At 41.2% G+C, this 15,381-nt stretch overlaps 1 protein-coding gene and 1 long non-coding RNA gene across 3 annotated transcripts in view; one reads left to right on the top strand and one right to left on the bottom strand.

The window, feature by feature from the left end:
- LOC100701335 (protein tyrosine phosphatase receptor type H) overlaps positions 1–15,381 on the bottom strand; it is a 574,626-nt gene that overhangs the window by 187,124 nt on the left and 372,121 nt on the right. The gene's annotated exons all lie outside the window — the stretch shown is intronic.
- LOC100703773 (transient receptor potential cation channel subfamily M member 4) overlaps positions 1–15,381 on the top strand; it is a 41,530-nt gene that overhangs the window by 21,292 nt on the left and 4,857 nt on the right. Inside the window, exons 9-23 of the long non-coding RNA XR_001224584.3 lie at positions 43–145; positions 237–358; positions 489–788; positions 893–994; positions 1,101–1,229; positions 9,984–10,113; positions 10,283–10,428; positions 10,591–10,703; positions 10,839–10,955; positions 11,090–11,130; positions 11,269–11,501; positions 12,474–12,586; positions 12,894–13,026; positions 13,121–13,301; positions 15,151–15,310. This is a non-coding gene — a long non-coding RNA (transient receptor potential cation channel subfamily M member 4). The remainder of the gene's footprint in view (positions 1–42; positions 146–236; positions 359–488; positions 789–892; positions 995–1,100; positions 1,230–9,983; positions 10,114–10,282; positions 10,429–10,590; positions 10,704–10,838; positions 10,956–11,089; positions 11,131–11,268; positions 11,502–12,473; positions 12,587–12,893; positions 13,027–13,120; positions 13,302–15,150; positions 15,311–15,381) is intronic.

The raw sequence follows: 15,381 nt of genomic DNA, 5'->3' as shown, positions 1-15,381 counted from the left end.
TGTCCAACATTCCTGTTCCTTTTCCCCGTCTTCTGTTTCCAGGCTTTTAGCATTTACCAGAATAGAGGTTTGATTACAGTCTACCATGGAGAACAAGAGAGTCCAAATGACTTTGACACTGTCCTGCTTAAAACACTTGTGGGAGGTATATATAAGAGGACTGTAATTTTACAGCATAATAGCAGCATAAACTTTTATCTTTATTTTGATTTTTGTGGTGTGTTTGTGTTTTTCAGCAAGTAAGCAGCGTGCATCAGTTGATGCCAGCCCTTATAGTGATGAGCTAAAGTTAGCAGTCACATGGAACAGGGTTGACATTGCCAAGAGTGAACTTTTCAATGGTGACATCCAGTGGAAGGTGAGGAGGGGAACAGATGTCTCACAGATGTTGCACTGAAAAAAACACTAATAAATAATGAATGATGAGCAGATTTATGGAGGAACATTGACCTGTCTTATAAAATGATTACCTTTCTCCAATAAAACAGTATAAAGATTTGGAAGACTCAATGACAGATGCCCTGATCAATGACAAGCCCCAGTTTGTTCGGCTTTTCACTGAGAATGGTTTGAACATCATGCAGTACCTCACTTATGGCAGGCTGGAAACCCTCTATCGCTCTGTGCCAGATGGGACCGTGCTCTATCAGCTACTACAGCACTGCCTAGAGGAACGGCTGGGAAATATGGCATCTGCACAACCATCATCAGAACAACAGAGTTCATCCTCAAAAGTGGCGGCAGATAAGACTCAGAGAAGACCAAGTAGAGAGTTTACCCTTTATGAGGTGGGTTTTCTAATTTAATAATAAGTTATGGTCAAGTAGATCCAGAAAGAATGTGAAACAAATTGATATCCTTGTGCTTACTGTTCCATCCACTGTTTCCTCAGGTGTCAAAGGTCCTGAAATTGTTAATGGGTGATGTCTGCCAGCCTTTCTACTATAAAGCTTTGAGCTTAGAGTTGACTTCATTCAACAGGACAGCTATGAAGGTATTCAGAGTTTTTAGAATAAGCAGACAGTGTACCTGTGGTGACAGTATTTCTTTTTTACATTTGACCTGATAATAGGTATTTTTATTTTTTTAATTCATCCCAGCGTGCCAGTACGATTCTGCGTGGATATTCTGTGTATCAGCAGCAGCGCTGCCCTCATCCCTGGGCTTCACTCTTCCTCTGGGCTGTACTGCAGAACCGCAGTGAGATGGCCCTTTTCTTCTGGGAGATGGTAAAGGCTCTGAGATGAATTGCAGTGTTGTTGTAGTTAGTTATTTATTGTATTAATTATCATTCATGATCTGGTTTAAGATACACGTCTATGAAATGTTGATTGCTGAAATTAGGGTGGGTGGGTGGGTAGGGGGGTAATGCTTCCCGGCTGAATTTGTAAATTACAAAAAAAAGTAACAGGCTCTAATTTTTAGGGTAATTTCATTTTAATGGAGAGATACAGAAGATAACATAGACGATATGAACTGATCTCAATGTCTTTTTATTGAAATAAGTATTTGATCCCACGCAGTCGCTGTACGTATGTGGCATATAGATTATAATTACTCAGCTTAGTATGTGTATAAAGCACACCTGTCCACAGAATTAATTTCTTCTATTTCAACTCTCCACCTCCTTGGGCTCTCAAAGGAAAAGACTGTAGCTGAAATGAACTTTAAGAACATCAGAAGCTTAGTGAGATGGTGACAACTGTTGGTGCCATTATTTAAAAAAAGAAAGAAACATTAAATGACTGTAATCTTGTCACGGTGGGGTTTGCCGGTGTGTTTCGAAACAGGACCCAAAAGCAGATGCAGGGAGAGGTATTGCGGGTTTTAACGAAAGTTAAGCCTTTATTTTGGCTGAAAGCAGCAGAAAACATGAAACTAAGAAGAACTGTGAAAACTATGACACCAATAACTACACTAAGACAAACTGTGGTAAGTAAACAGACGATCTGACAATGAATAAAGGAAAACAGAGGACTTAAATACACACAGGAGGTGATCAGGGGAAGTGGGAACAGATGAGGAAACACCTGAGTGAAATAAACATAATGACGCCACGGGGGAAGTGAAACTAATAAGCAAAAAACACAAGACTCTTTCAAAATAAAACAGAAAAAACGTAGACATGAAAACACAAGAACTAAATATAACAACCTAGCATGAGAGGCTCAAAAAGACAATATAAACTCAAAACCGCTGAGTCAGAGACCGGGCCCATGACAAATCTGATGATACCACTGACTGGTCTCCATTGTCACGGCCATGTGGCCAAACCCAGAAGGGTGGACTTAGTTGCAGACAAAACTCGGAGGCACTAAGGATGTATGTTAAGTGAACTTTATTACAGGAGTGCAGGGGAGACAACAATGAAAAACAACAACACACGTTTAGCGAGTGAAATGCCAATCTACAATTAATACAATACAAAATACTCAACGGATGTTCAAGATGGGCTTTATGTCTTCAAACAACTGCTCACACTGTCAAGGCAATACACCTGATAATTACATCCACGCTCTGTGGTTCTGTCCATCAGTTCAGAAGTTTTGTCGCGGGATATGTGAAGTCTTATCAAAGTGTCTGAAATGTAACTTTCCAACCTCCCCTCTAATGTGCTTGTTGGGCAACTTGGATGATGTCACTGCATGATGAATACAGCCCACATGGTTTTCACTGCCCAATGCATTGCCAAGAAAATGGTCCTCATAAACTGAAAAATGAAAATAATCTTAATTCTAACCAATATAGAGACCATCTAATAGATCACATTAGTCTTGATACAGCTTCTGCCACCACATTGGATCAATCCCCCTGGACTCCCTTGATCAGCTCTGTCATCTAGTGGGGGTGGGGAGTTATGGTTTTGTCCCACCTTAGCTATTGTGGTTGATGTGGGGGTAGGTATTGGCTTAGGGCGTCTGGGGATTCCCTGGGGACGCTTTCGCTAGAGGGTTCAACCCAGGGGTTGTGGTCGTGACCTGGCTGGGGGCTTGGGTGGCTCTTGGATGGTGTTTTCCTGGTGGCTGCGTGCAGCAGAGCTTGGGGAAGGTCTGTGCTGGCGGATGTGAGTTACTGGCCGGGTAGCCTGGCTGCCACTGGGTGGGTCCAGGACGAGCTTGGGGCTTGGGGATGTGGGGATGCTCCTCCTCCAGGCTGGGGCTCCTGCTGGGCCCAGGGGGTTCTGGTTGGTGTGTCGCCAAGGTTGTGGGTGGGTGCGTGCATGGGGGCTTTTAAATTTTATTTAAAAGTGCATTTCAAGATACCCAAGGACACTTAACAATACAACAAAACACAAAATAGAACAATGACAATGAAGAACAATAAAAAACAAAAGCACAACATAAAATAAACAAACAATAAGTTCACAGTGAATATGCAGATTTGAATAGGTGGGTTTTGAGTAGGGATTTAAACTGTGGGAGAGAATCACTGTTTATTATATCTGGGGATAGAGTTCCACAGCCTGGGAGCAAAGCAGCTGAAAGCTCTGCTTCCCATGTTGGTGAGGTGGAAGGAAGGGACAGCAAGCTGAATAGAAGAAGAGGATTGAAGTGAGCGGGCGTAAAAAGGTAGTGCTTAACAGGTCAGAAAGGCAAGGAGGAGCAAGGTTATGAAGGACCTTAAGGGTTAGCAGAAGAAGTTTGTACACTATCCGGAATTTCACAGGGAGCCAGTGAAGTTCCTGAAGAACGAGGGTGATGTGCTGGTAGGAGGGGGTTCTAGTAATAATGCGGGCAGCAGAGTTTTGAACCAGAGGTGGGCATCTCTGGCACAGGTGCCTACCTCTCAACTTTGTAGACATTGAAGGTTATGGAGGGATTTTTGATGGAGACCATGCAAGAGAGAATTACAATAGTCAATACGGGAGGTAACAAGACTACGGACAAGAATGGACATAGACTGGGTGGAAAGAGAAGGACGTAATCTGCTAATATTGCGTAGATGGAAATAGGCAGAACGGGTGAGATTATTGATGTGAGATTTATAGGATAGTGCACTGTCTAGGATGACACCAAGGCTCTTAACCTGAGGTAAAGGGAAAACTGTGGAGTTATCAATAGTGAATGAGAAATTATTTGCCTTCAATAGGTTGGATTTAGTGCCAATAAGGAGGATTCCTGTTTTATCCCCATTAAGCTTTAGAAAATTAGAGCGGAACCAGGATTTTAATTCAGATAAGCATTCTGTAAGAGAAGAAGGTGGGAGGGAGGAATCCGGCCTGTAGGAGAGATATAACTGGATGTCAGCAGCAAAACAGTGAAAGTGATGATCAAATTTACGGAAAATGATACCAAGAGGGAGGATGTATATTATGAAGAGAAGAGGGTCTAAGATTGAACCTTGGGGTACACCAGAAGTGACTGGGAATAGATGAGAGCGGAATGATTTGAGTTGAATAAACTGGGAGCGGTTAAGGAGATGCGATTGGAACTGGGCTAGGGGTGTGTCGGAGATACTAAGAGAGGAAAGTCTGTTTAGGAGGATGGAGTGAGAGATAGTGTCGAAGGCTGAACTCAGATCCAAAAGGATGAGAATGTTAAGAAGACCAGAGTCAGCTCCAAGTAAAAGATCATTAGTGACTTTAAGTAAAGCAGTTTCAGTACTGTGACATGAGCGAAAACCAGATTGAAATCTGTCGTAGATATTATTATTAACCAAGTGTGAATAAAGTTGAGCTGCAACTACCTTTTCAGGTATTTTAGAGATGAAAGGCAAATTAGAAATCAGACGGAGGTAAAGTTGATAAAGTTGTTAAGATCCAAGGAAGGTTTTTTCAGTATAGGAGGGACTGAAGCAGTCTTGAATAAGGAGGGAACAATACCCTCCTTGCAGGAGGTCTCTGCTCTCCAGGAGTTCACTCTGCAGGTGGGGGAGAGATAAAGGAAAGGTGGAGAATGAACTCAACCTGGGTGTCTATTGTCTTAGTCCGGAAAATGACTGGATGATGGGGTGGGGGTAGTTTCCTCTGCAGTGGGGTCAGATGGGCCGCCCCGGGCTCTGTGGGGCTTGGCGATGCTACTGCTGAGGGCCCCGGTCCGGATGGGCCTGGGCCCCCTGCCCTTGGTGGATTCCAGGGAGAGGGGGTGCCTACTGGGTTTACCTGCCCCCTCTTCCTTCCCTCCCTCTCCCCAACTGCCTCCCCCTTCCCGCTCCACCACACCTACCCATACATGGAGGGCCTTGGGGTACAGGCATGTCACCCCCCTTCTGGCCACCTGTGCCTCAATTTTATTCCACATCCTAGACATCCACATTACTCCACCCCAGGTAAAAGGGTAACATCTCCTGGGTCTAGGTACCATCACCCCTCTGGAGGGGGTGGTGCCTGGACCTGGGGTATAGAGAATGTTTGGGGAGTGTGAGTGTGTGTATAGTGTCCATTTATGTTTGTCTCTATGTTGGGCGAGTGACAAGTATTTGTATATGTGTGCATGAGGGTGGGATTGTACGCTTGTGTCTGTTTGTGGCTGTTCGTCTGTGTCTATATGTCAGGTTGAGTCTTAGGCTCCACCTCTCTGGGAACATCTCAGGCCCTCCCAGGTGTGGGGGCCTATCTCCCACTCCCTGCCATTGGCTAATGCTGTCGGACATCAGTGCATTGGTAGTTCTGGGTGTCCGGGCCTGGGTGCTCATGTATATACTGGCTTGCTCCCGGTGGCTGCTTGGCGGGGCCTGGCGCCCATGGCTCAGTTGGCCCCAGACATCCGGCTGCTGGCAGAGCCCGGATGTCTGGGGCCTGGATTTCCTCCATGCCTGCTTCATGCCCTGGGGGATGGGGCTATGGCTCCCCACACCCTCTAGCAGATAGTTACATGGAGAAACCATTGGCATTCAAGTGCGCTCACGCACATAGGTGTGCACACAGGTGTGCACACAGGTGTACACATGGGTGCTGAAAGACACAAACTATATCTGTCTTGGCTGCTACCTCAAAGCACCTTATGCACTGTCATTCTTGCGTGCTACATAATAACATTTGATATTTAGTGTTAGTTACAGTTCTCTAGGTTATTGCTATGGTGTAGTGTTTATTGTGTTGCTCTCTTTTTGCTTGTTTTCTTTTGTTTGTTCTCTTTCAACAGGTTATCCAGCAGATTTTTTATTTTTTTATTTTGTTAGTGTCTTCTCTCACTGTCCCTCTTCCCCTCTGTTTTTCTTTCCCTCCCTTTTTTTCTCTTTCCCTTTCCTATCCCCCAGTCCTGTCTGTCCTGTCTGTAATAACTTAAAATAAATAAATATTAATAACAAAGGTCAATCAAATGGACCAATACGGCAAGGCTGTGATGATCCACTTGGTAAAGTAAATCTGTTGGGCACCTTTCTTGGTCTTCAGACAACAATTCTGATGGCTGAAGAACCAAATGGGGCAGGCACCCCCCCCCCCCCCCCCCCCCAAAAACAAACAAAACGAAAAACAAACGCTTTAACTATGACAGCTTTGACTCCCTGAGGTTAGCAGATGATCTTGCGAAGAATGTGTATGAGTGCTGGTCTTAAATCCTCGCAGGCTGATTACTTCCAAGTGTCGCCAATGCAAGGAGATACAGCGGCTCTGCCGAGGTGGAAACACCGGCACAATGGAAAAAACCCAGCACTCACCCGGACCATGACACCCATGCTGGTGTTGGGTTCATTTTTGAGAGAGAGAAGACTAATATGCTCAAAGTGCACTTTCTTAAATTTATTAAGTAGTTAAAGGTTCAAGTTAAAAATGGTTGCTGTGTCTCTTTGTTCATTCAGGAGCCCTTAGGTCTGATAGCGGCTCATGTTTCTTCCTCTGCACCTCTCTGGACATCTCCTTATATGGAGATAACCCTTTGAAAGGCAACACTTGTGTTAATCAGCTGTCGGTGCGTTGGTGGTTCTTGGCATTCGGAGTTGGGTATGTACCCGGCTCACTCCCGGCAGCTGCTTGGTGGGGCCTGGCCCCCGTGGCCGCGTCAGGGCCCGTTCCGGGGGTGGAGTGCCCTCGGTTCTCGGGCCCCTGGTACTGGCTCATCACTGCGGCCCTCTGTGGCTTCTGCACTGTGGTTTCCTCAGCTCTTTCTGGGAGGGTGGCGCAGTTGCCTCTCCGGTGGTCCTCCTTGGGCTTTCGCACTCTGGGGGCCTCAGGATGTCTGGGCCCGGGTCTCCCCGAGGGGGGGCGGGGGGCAGAGCCATTGCAGCCATTGATATGATGAAGCATATCTGCCCTTTGGCTTCACCTGCACAAGTGGCAAGGTAGGTCTCCGCGACAGAATTACTTTCCCCTGCGTCAGGAGCACGCGCTGGGCTCTCCAAATAGCAGACAAACAATATCCCACATTCTTGATTTTTAGTTCACAAACACTTCTTATAATGACTAACTACTCCTGACATTTTGGAGATGTTACCTCTTTATACAGTAAAGTTACAGGGGGATACAAATAATATCAGGCTGATCCTGCCACAATTTGTTCCCCCTGTTCAAATCACGGACAAACAGTAGCCCACAGTTGTTTAGGTTTTTGAACCCATGTTGCACAGAGAGGCATTTTTAGAAAAAAATGTATTGATAGCAATGTTGAATATTATTACACAAGAAAAAAAACAACTAAAATAATTACACCATGACGCCTCTGCCTTTCTAAATGGAGGGACAGTAACTGCATGTGTATATAAAACCTAAAGATAGTAAGATTAACAGTAACAGTATTTTGTGTCTATCTGCCATTCTGCAATTCTGCTCATGTAAACAATAACGTAACTAACCCGCAGCAAAAAAAGTTTGGGAACCACTGCTCTAGCAGATTGTTACATGGAGAAATCTTTTGAACTTAAGCGTGCTCACGCACACAGGTGTAAGTAAGTAAGTAAAACTTTATTTATATAGCACTTTTCTAGAGAAAAGATCACAAAGTGCTTCACACAAGGATAACAAAGTATAAAACAAAACAGACAACAGTTAACAAAATGCAATTCTAAAAAGATGTGTTTTTAGTTGTTTTTTGAAAGAAGCTACTGAGTCCAGAGATCTTATGCTCAGAAGGAGTGAGTTCCACAGTCTGGGAGCCACAGTGGCAAAAGCTCTGTCTCCCTTAGCTCTCAGCTTTGAATGATGAATGACAAGTAGACCCTGGTCACATGACCTAAGAGACCTGCTAAGAACATAAGGCTGTAGAAGTTCAATGATGTAGGCAGGTGCTTGACCATGAAGAGCTCTTTAAGTCAGTACCAGAATCTTGAAGTAGACTCTGAATTCGACGGGGAGACAAGGCAGCTGTATTAGCAACGGTGTCACATGAGAGTACTTAGGTAGATGTTTTGGTCAGAAGTCTTGCTGCAGCGTTTTGAACAATCTGTAGATGCTCCAGGGAGTTTTTGTTTAAACATGTAAACAGTGAGTTACAATCTCCAGTTCAGTGCAAGATACAACAGGGCTTAGTTTGGAAATGTTTCTTAAGTCATAAAAGCAGGACCGAACCAAAGATTTGACATAAACATCCAAAGTGAGAGCCGGGTCGAAGATTACCCCTAGGTTCTGATAGACGATTTCACAAATGTTGCAAGAGGACCAAGAGGATTCATTATCTTAGGTACATGTCAGTCAGGAGCACATACAAGGACTTCAGTCTTTCCTTTGTTAAGTTGGAGGAAGTTAGCAGCCATCCAAACTTTAACGGATTCTAAGCACTCATTCAAAATCTGCAGCTTAAAAACATCTTGGGGCTTGAAAGACATGTATAACTGAATATCGTCGGCATAGCAGTGGTAGCAAATGTCCTCAAAGGGGCTCAAAATATGCTGGAGGGGAAGTAGATATATTAAGAACAATAAAGGCCCCAGCACAGAGCCTTGTGGCACACCATAGGACAGGGACATGGAAAATAACCTGTATTTAGAAACTGCCACAAAAAAGTAATATTCATACAGATATGTGTATGATAGGTGTACTCACGGGTGCCGGCATATACAAACTATATCTTCCTTGGCTGCTACCTTAAAGCATATTGTGCACTGTCGGTCCTGCATGCTGCTCAATAATGTTCAATATTTAATATTTACTGTTACTTACACATATCTAGGTCGTTGTCTCTATAATGTGTTGTTCTCTTGTTTTTTCTTTTCTTCTTTTAACAGGTGATCCAACGGATTTTCTCAGTATCTTCTTTTACTGTTTCCCCTTCCCCTCTGTTCTCTTTCTCCCTTTCCGTACAATTGTCTGTCCAATTTGTAATAACTTAAAATAAAATAAATAAACAATAAAAAAACCCACACCCGTATTACTATGGCAACCAGCTCTTGTTCTCCGGTAAGGCCTGTAGAGTTAAAGAAGTGATGCGAAGAGTGCATTGCATTTCCTAAAACCCGATTTATGGCCTTGGCCACATTCCTAAGAGGGGGTCTTCTCAATGTTTATGTCTGCCAGCATCAGAGTGAATCCAAGACTGTTCTACAACACTCTGTGTGCAGTAGAAGCCAAAACACAAATATGTGATGCTAATTATGAGATATTAACCTTAAAAATAAAAATAAATCCAAACATTTGCCTGACCAAAAATTTAATAGAACACCTCTGGGACATTATGTTTCAGTCCATCCAACACCATCAGTTTGCACCTCAAACTGTCAGGGAGCTCAGTGGCCAGATCTGGAAGGGGGTTCCCCAGGACGCTATCCTACAAGGATGCCCTAACAGTATCAGGCAAAGATGGAAACATGCAGGCATCACACAAACTACCGAGTACCATTTTGAGTTGATGCAGTGACATTTTGGCAAAATGGACTAGCTTGCCACATAATTTTCTCTCTTTGATTTGAGGGGGTTCTTTAAATTCAGCCAACTGCAAGTTGATAATTTGTGGCATCCTTTCCTAAAACGTTACTTAGTCCACATCAATACAGATATGATTTTTTTGCCAATTGAAATCTAATGAGTTTTCAAAGAGTTCCTTTATTTTTTAAGCATAGTTTGATGTATAATCTTAATTAGAACATATATTATTGCTTGCTCTCCTTTCCAGGCAGGTGAGGCAGTCCTGAGTGCTCTTGGTGGCTGTAAGATACTCAGAGAACTGTCCAAACGGGAGGATGAAACTGAAACCAAACTCTCCATGAAAGAACTGGCCCAGAAGTTTGAGAACCTGGCTCATGGTGAGACAATAACTACAACTGTCTGCAACTGTTGATGTTATAATAATTAGATATTAAGTTTCAAAACCGTTTCACAAAGAGCCCTTTGAATTTTCCTTTCAAGAGATGATGTAACACAATAATAACAAACCTATCTAACTCTTTGTCATGTGTCTTGTGTCTACGTCAGATATTTTCAGCTCTTGCTATCGCAGTGATGAAAACCGCTCTTTCAGCCTGCTGATTAGAAAGTCTCCTGTCTGGGGTCACAGCACCTGTCTTCAGATGGGTGTGAGCGCTGATGCTCGGCTTTTCTTCAGTAATGATGGTGTACAGGTGTGTCATATCTTCAATTCATCTTGTTGCCATGATTTCAAATAGCAGATGAGCATTACAAAGGAAATATAGCATGATATTTCTAAAATAACGCAACCCATCTTCATGTTGAGCTGGTGAGCTGCTGTTGATGGATAAGGTCTCAGTTTTTTCCTCTTCCAGTCTCTGCTATCTGAGATCTGGTGGGGTGATATGAAGAGGAACACAGAGATTTGGAAGCTTCTGCTCACATTCTTCTGCCCCATCCTCTGCTACACCAACCTCATCACCTTTAGGTAAAAGTTTTAATGTAAGGTTTTCTATCTATCTATCTATCTATCTATCTATCTATCTATCTATCTATCTATCTAGTATATAGTATATATATATATATATATATATTTTTAACATTTATTGCATTTTCTTCGCAGGAATCGAAACGATCAGTTGGAAGAGGAGGAGAAGATGCTTATGGAGGATGAGCTGGATCAGGACACTGACAGTCTTTACGGGACCACTGTCTGCTCTTACTCTGACATCAAGCAGCAGTAATATTTCTACCTACACTCTACAGTATTAATCTGTAGAACATCAGTTTGTCAAGCAGTGATTATCCTGTTTTTAATATATTATTAATTTGCATTAGCTAAAGTCTACTAAAAATGTTTTTTTTATATCTCAGTGAAGTTGACTCTAAAGGTCACAGGAGTGGTGCCATTAAAGGTGAGTACTGTTTAAAGAGTCATCTTTGAATAAGAGTTGTCACTCGCTACAAGAAGAAAGTCTGACTTCAGAAATTATTCTTGTCACCACATGCTGTTATTTTAAGTCATCTGCTAATCTGTGTTTACAATCTTACAGGCGTACCCCAACGACCGCCACAAAGTCCATTCATAGTGTCACGCTGGCGTCAATTCTGGTTTGCACCGGTCACCTCATTTCTGGGCAACGTCCTGATGTACTTCCTGTTTCTCTTCCTTTTCGCCTACGTGCTGTTGGTGGATTTCAAGCCCCCACCACCCTCAGGCCCAACTGGTACTGAGTGTGTGTTGTACTTCTGGGTATTCACCATCGTTTGTGAAGAGATCCGACAGGTGAGTGAAGAGACACATCTTACTTAGAACTTGAAACTTTGGTAACTGTATAAATGTCTAGTGAACAACTGAATGCAAAAATATGCACTTAACTCAAATCTTTTATTTAATTGCACAAAGTAGAAAGACAATATCTCTAAAGTGTCATTTCAACACAGTGGTTAACATGCTGTCATCTCACAAGGATTAGATTCAAGATGGACACTAAATAAATAAGTACATCTTTTTTTCATTTATCACTGATTTCATATGACTTAAACACAGAAAATTAAATATCTCATAAATTAAAATCTGATTCTTTGAAATGATGACAACCCAGAGAAAGTCTTTTTTCATTTGTTTTTTTTATTATCATTGTAATTAAAGCCTTTTCATTCTCACTGAGATCAAGATCTCATTTTGAAGAGAGACTAGTTTTAATTCAAGGTCATCTTAAAATATAAAACATGATATTAAAATGCAGCCTATTCATATCTCTATTAAAATTCTTGCAGCATTCATTCAGACAGCATACTAATTGCCTGATCCCTGCTTGCTTCTAATACTTATAGTATTAGGGCTAGGGTTGGGTTAGGGCTTTAGGGTTACCATCTTGTATCAGACTACCAATTGTGCCATGTGAACACATCAGCTTGGCCTCGCAAAACTGCTCAAGTGAAACGATCCTTTTTCATTATTCTTAATTATTTTACCATATTTATTTTTTGTAGATACCAACTGAAACTCCATTCACATTGAAAAGTATTTTATGAATCATTGTATATGTTACATCATATATGTTATACATGTTTAAACTTTGTATCATAAGCTTTAATGAACTGTTATACACAGAATTAATAGGCTTCAAGGTGCATGTATAGGCAGGTATGTAAACACTATTATCATACTAAAGTATGTTGATAGTTTTTATTATTGTAGTTTTTGTTTTCTGACGATCTGTTAAGTTTATTTATTTTTTTTGTCTTCTTCAAGACACTTTTTTTGGGGACGACCTGGACTCAAAGTTTCAGACTCTACATTCAGGATGTGTGGAATAAATGTGATCTCACTGCCATCAGCCTGTTCATTGTCGGACTGATTTGCAGGTATGGACAAGAAATAAAAATGATATCTTAATCTTAGATTGCCCATCAAAAACATTCCACAACACTACAAACAGTTTAGTTTGTCATTGCATGATTGTAACATTTATGAAAGCACAGTATTTGTTTTGTGGTACTTGTTTGGCTTCTTAAGTGTGTCTCAAATAATTTTCTTAATACTTAGTTTTTAGTCACTTAAATTTAAAACATTTCCTCAGTTAACAACCAAATGTCACTGGTTAATTTACAGGTTTGCCACCAGGTGGTGCTGCTACCTCACTGATTCAGTGATACTGTGCTTGTGTTTCAGGATGTTTCACCGGTCACATGAATTTGGCCGAGATGTCCTTTGTTTGGACTACATGGTCTTCACCATTCGCCTCATTCACATTTTTGCCATTCACAAGCAGCTGGGACCAAAACTCATCATTGTAGGAAAGATGGTGAGAAAGTTACCATCAGTTGGCATTATACCAGGAATACGTGTTTAATAATACAATGTGAGCAACAACATGACAATTTCCTCCTCTTGTTCAGATGAAGGATGTCTTCTTCTTCCTCTTCTTCCTGGGTGTGTGGGTCTTGGCGTATGGAGTTGCCAATCAGGCTCTGATCTACACCTACGATCCAAACCCGAATCGCATTTTTCTGAGAGTTTTCTACATGCCATACTTGCACATCTTTGGATACGGCTCTTCCATCGAGGAAGAGATGGATGGTAAAAGTGTTTTTGCAATTTGCATGAAAATAAGAAAATTATTATTACACTGAAATCAGTTTTAAAATGCTTTTTTCTACTGCAGCTTTTTAAAATTCATCACAGCAATTAGAAATTGAGTTTGCTGGACAAGCTAAAAGTTGATATTAGAAAATGGAAACTGCTCCCTCTGTCTTTGATTGGTCGAATGAATGCAATTAGAATGGTGTCTCTGCCACGATTTTTATATCTTTTTCAAAACCTTCCTATTTATTTGCCACTTAAATTTTTTAAGCAGCTTGATTCATTGATTCTTTCATTCATTTGGGCAGGAAAACCCCCTCGGATATCCAAGGCTCATCTTCAAAAAAGTACTTCCAGCGGGGGGTTGGGTCTCCCTGTGTTTAGACATTATTACTGAGCAGCAAATTCAAGAGCTCTATTGCACTGGCAGTGGGGTTCGCCTACTGATTATTGTTATGATAAGCTTCCGATCTGGCTCCAGGTAGAGGCAGCAACAGTATCTGAAGCCTCATTACCGGTCTTATTGTTTTCTAACATGGGTTCTTTTAATAATTCTAACAGTCGTAATTTTGTTGTTAAACACTCCTTAAAGATATTAAGTCAAATTAGGAAATCTCTTAAACTACCTGACTTTTCATTATGGCAATAATACATAATTACTTGTTTAAACCAGGTAAAAGGATAGGGTGTTTTTAGAATGGGGGAAAAGGGATTGAAATGCATTGAGGATTTGTATATAGATGACAAATTTATGTCTTTCCTTCAACTTCAACAAAAGTTTCAGTTACCTCAATCACATTTTTTTCGTTATCTTCAAATAAAGAATTTTGTTCAACGAAACTTTTCAGACTTTCCACTGAAGCCACTAAATCATACTTACTTTGATATAATTCGGAAAGCAGATTTTAAACATCTGATATCTCAGTTTGTCAAGTGCTTTACAATCCCAGTTGATTCTGATCGAATTAAGAATACATGGGCTAAAGACCTCGGTGTTCCTCTGTCTGAGGACCAATGGTCAAATTGTTTGTCCAATATTCAGAAAGGCTCAATAAACGCCAGATATAAACTAATCCAGTTTAAAGTCATTCACAGATTACACTTTTCTAAACTTAAACTTAACCGGATCTATAATTCTGTATCCCCCTTATGTGATAGATCTAATATCAGTGAAGGTTCCCTTGCACATCTATTTTGGCATTGCTCTGTCTTGAAAGCTTTTTGGAGCCAGATTTTTACGTGGTTTTCAAACCAATTTAAGAAAAAAGTACCACTAGACAGTACACTGGCTATACTTGGATCATTTGCATCAATCGAATCTTTTTCCTTTTCACAAAAACAGATAATTACAATGGGTATGCTGGCTGCAAAGAAACTTATTCTTTTACAGTGGCGGTCTTCTTCGGCCCCGTGTTTTAAAAGGTGGCTTAATGAGATGGTGTCTGTGGCCAGGGTGGAACAGATAAGATTTGATAGAAAGCGGAATCTGGCGAGTTTATGTACGATTTGGCAGCCATTTCTAGAATTTTTAAAAAATTAACTGATCATAATTTATGCCTCACACTCCGCGTGAATTTTCTTATTTTATTTTACTCTTTAGTTAGTTAATATTGTTATAATTTTTTTCTTTTCTTTCTTTTGTTTCTTTTTTCATGCTTAGAAGTTCACAAAGGCTAAATGTAGTAATTGTCCTCAGTTGAATCTGTATAAGCATGCTGTGCTTAATTTAAAACAAAAATAAAATATTTTTTTTAAAAAAGAAAAAAAAAGAAATTGAGTTATTATTTTTTTTTATAACTGTAACCCTTATTTTAACCTTTCTCCTTTTATCTCTATTTTGTGACAGTGGGCCGGGAACTAAACTGCACAGACAATGTGACTTTGATTGAGAGCGGTGAAGAGCCGTGTAGAAATCAGGATAGTAACTGGCTAGTAGTGATTCTGCTAGTCGTATATCTCCTGGTCACCAACATCCTGCTCATCAACCTAGTCATTGCCATGTTTAGGTAAAGAACCAGTCTGTCATTATGTTTCTCTGGCTGCATTCACAAACCGAATGGCTTGACTTGACTCAGTG

The sequence above is a fragment of the Oreochromis niloticus genome, linkage group LG8, assembly GCF_001858045.2.
Source record: "Oreochromis niloticus isolate F11D_XX linkage group LG8, O_niloticus_UMD_NMBU, whole genome shotgun sequence".
In the NCBI taxonomy this organism is placed as follows: Eukaryota; Metazoa; Chordata; class Actinopteri; order Cichliformes; family Cichlidae; genus Oreochromis; species Oreochromis niloticus.
This window is presented reverse-complemented; position numbering and strand designations above follow the sequence as displayed.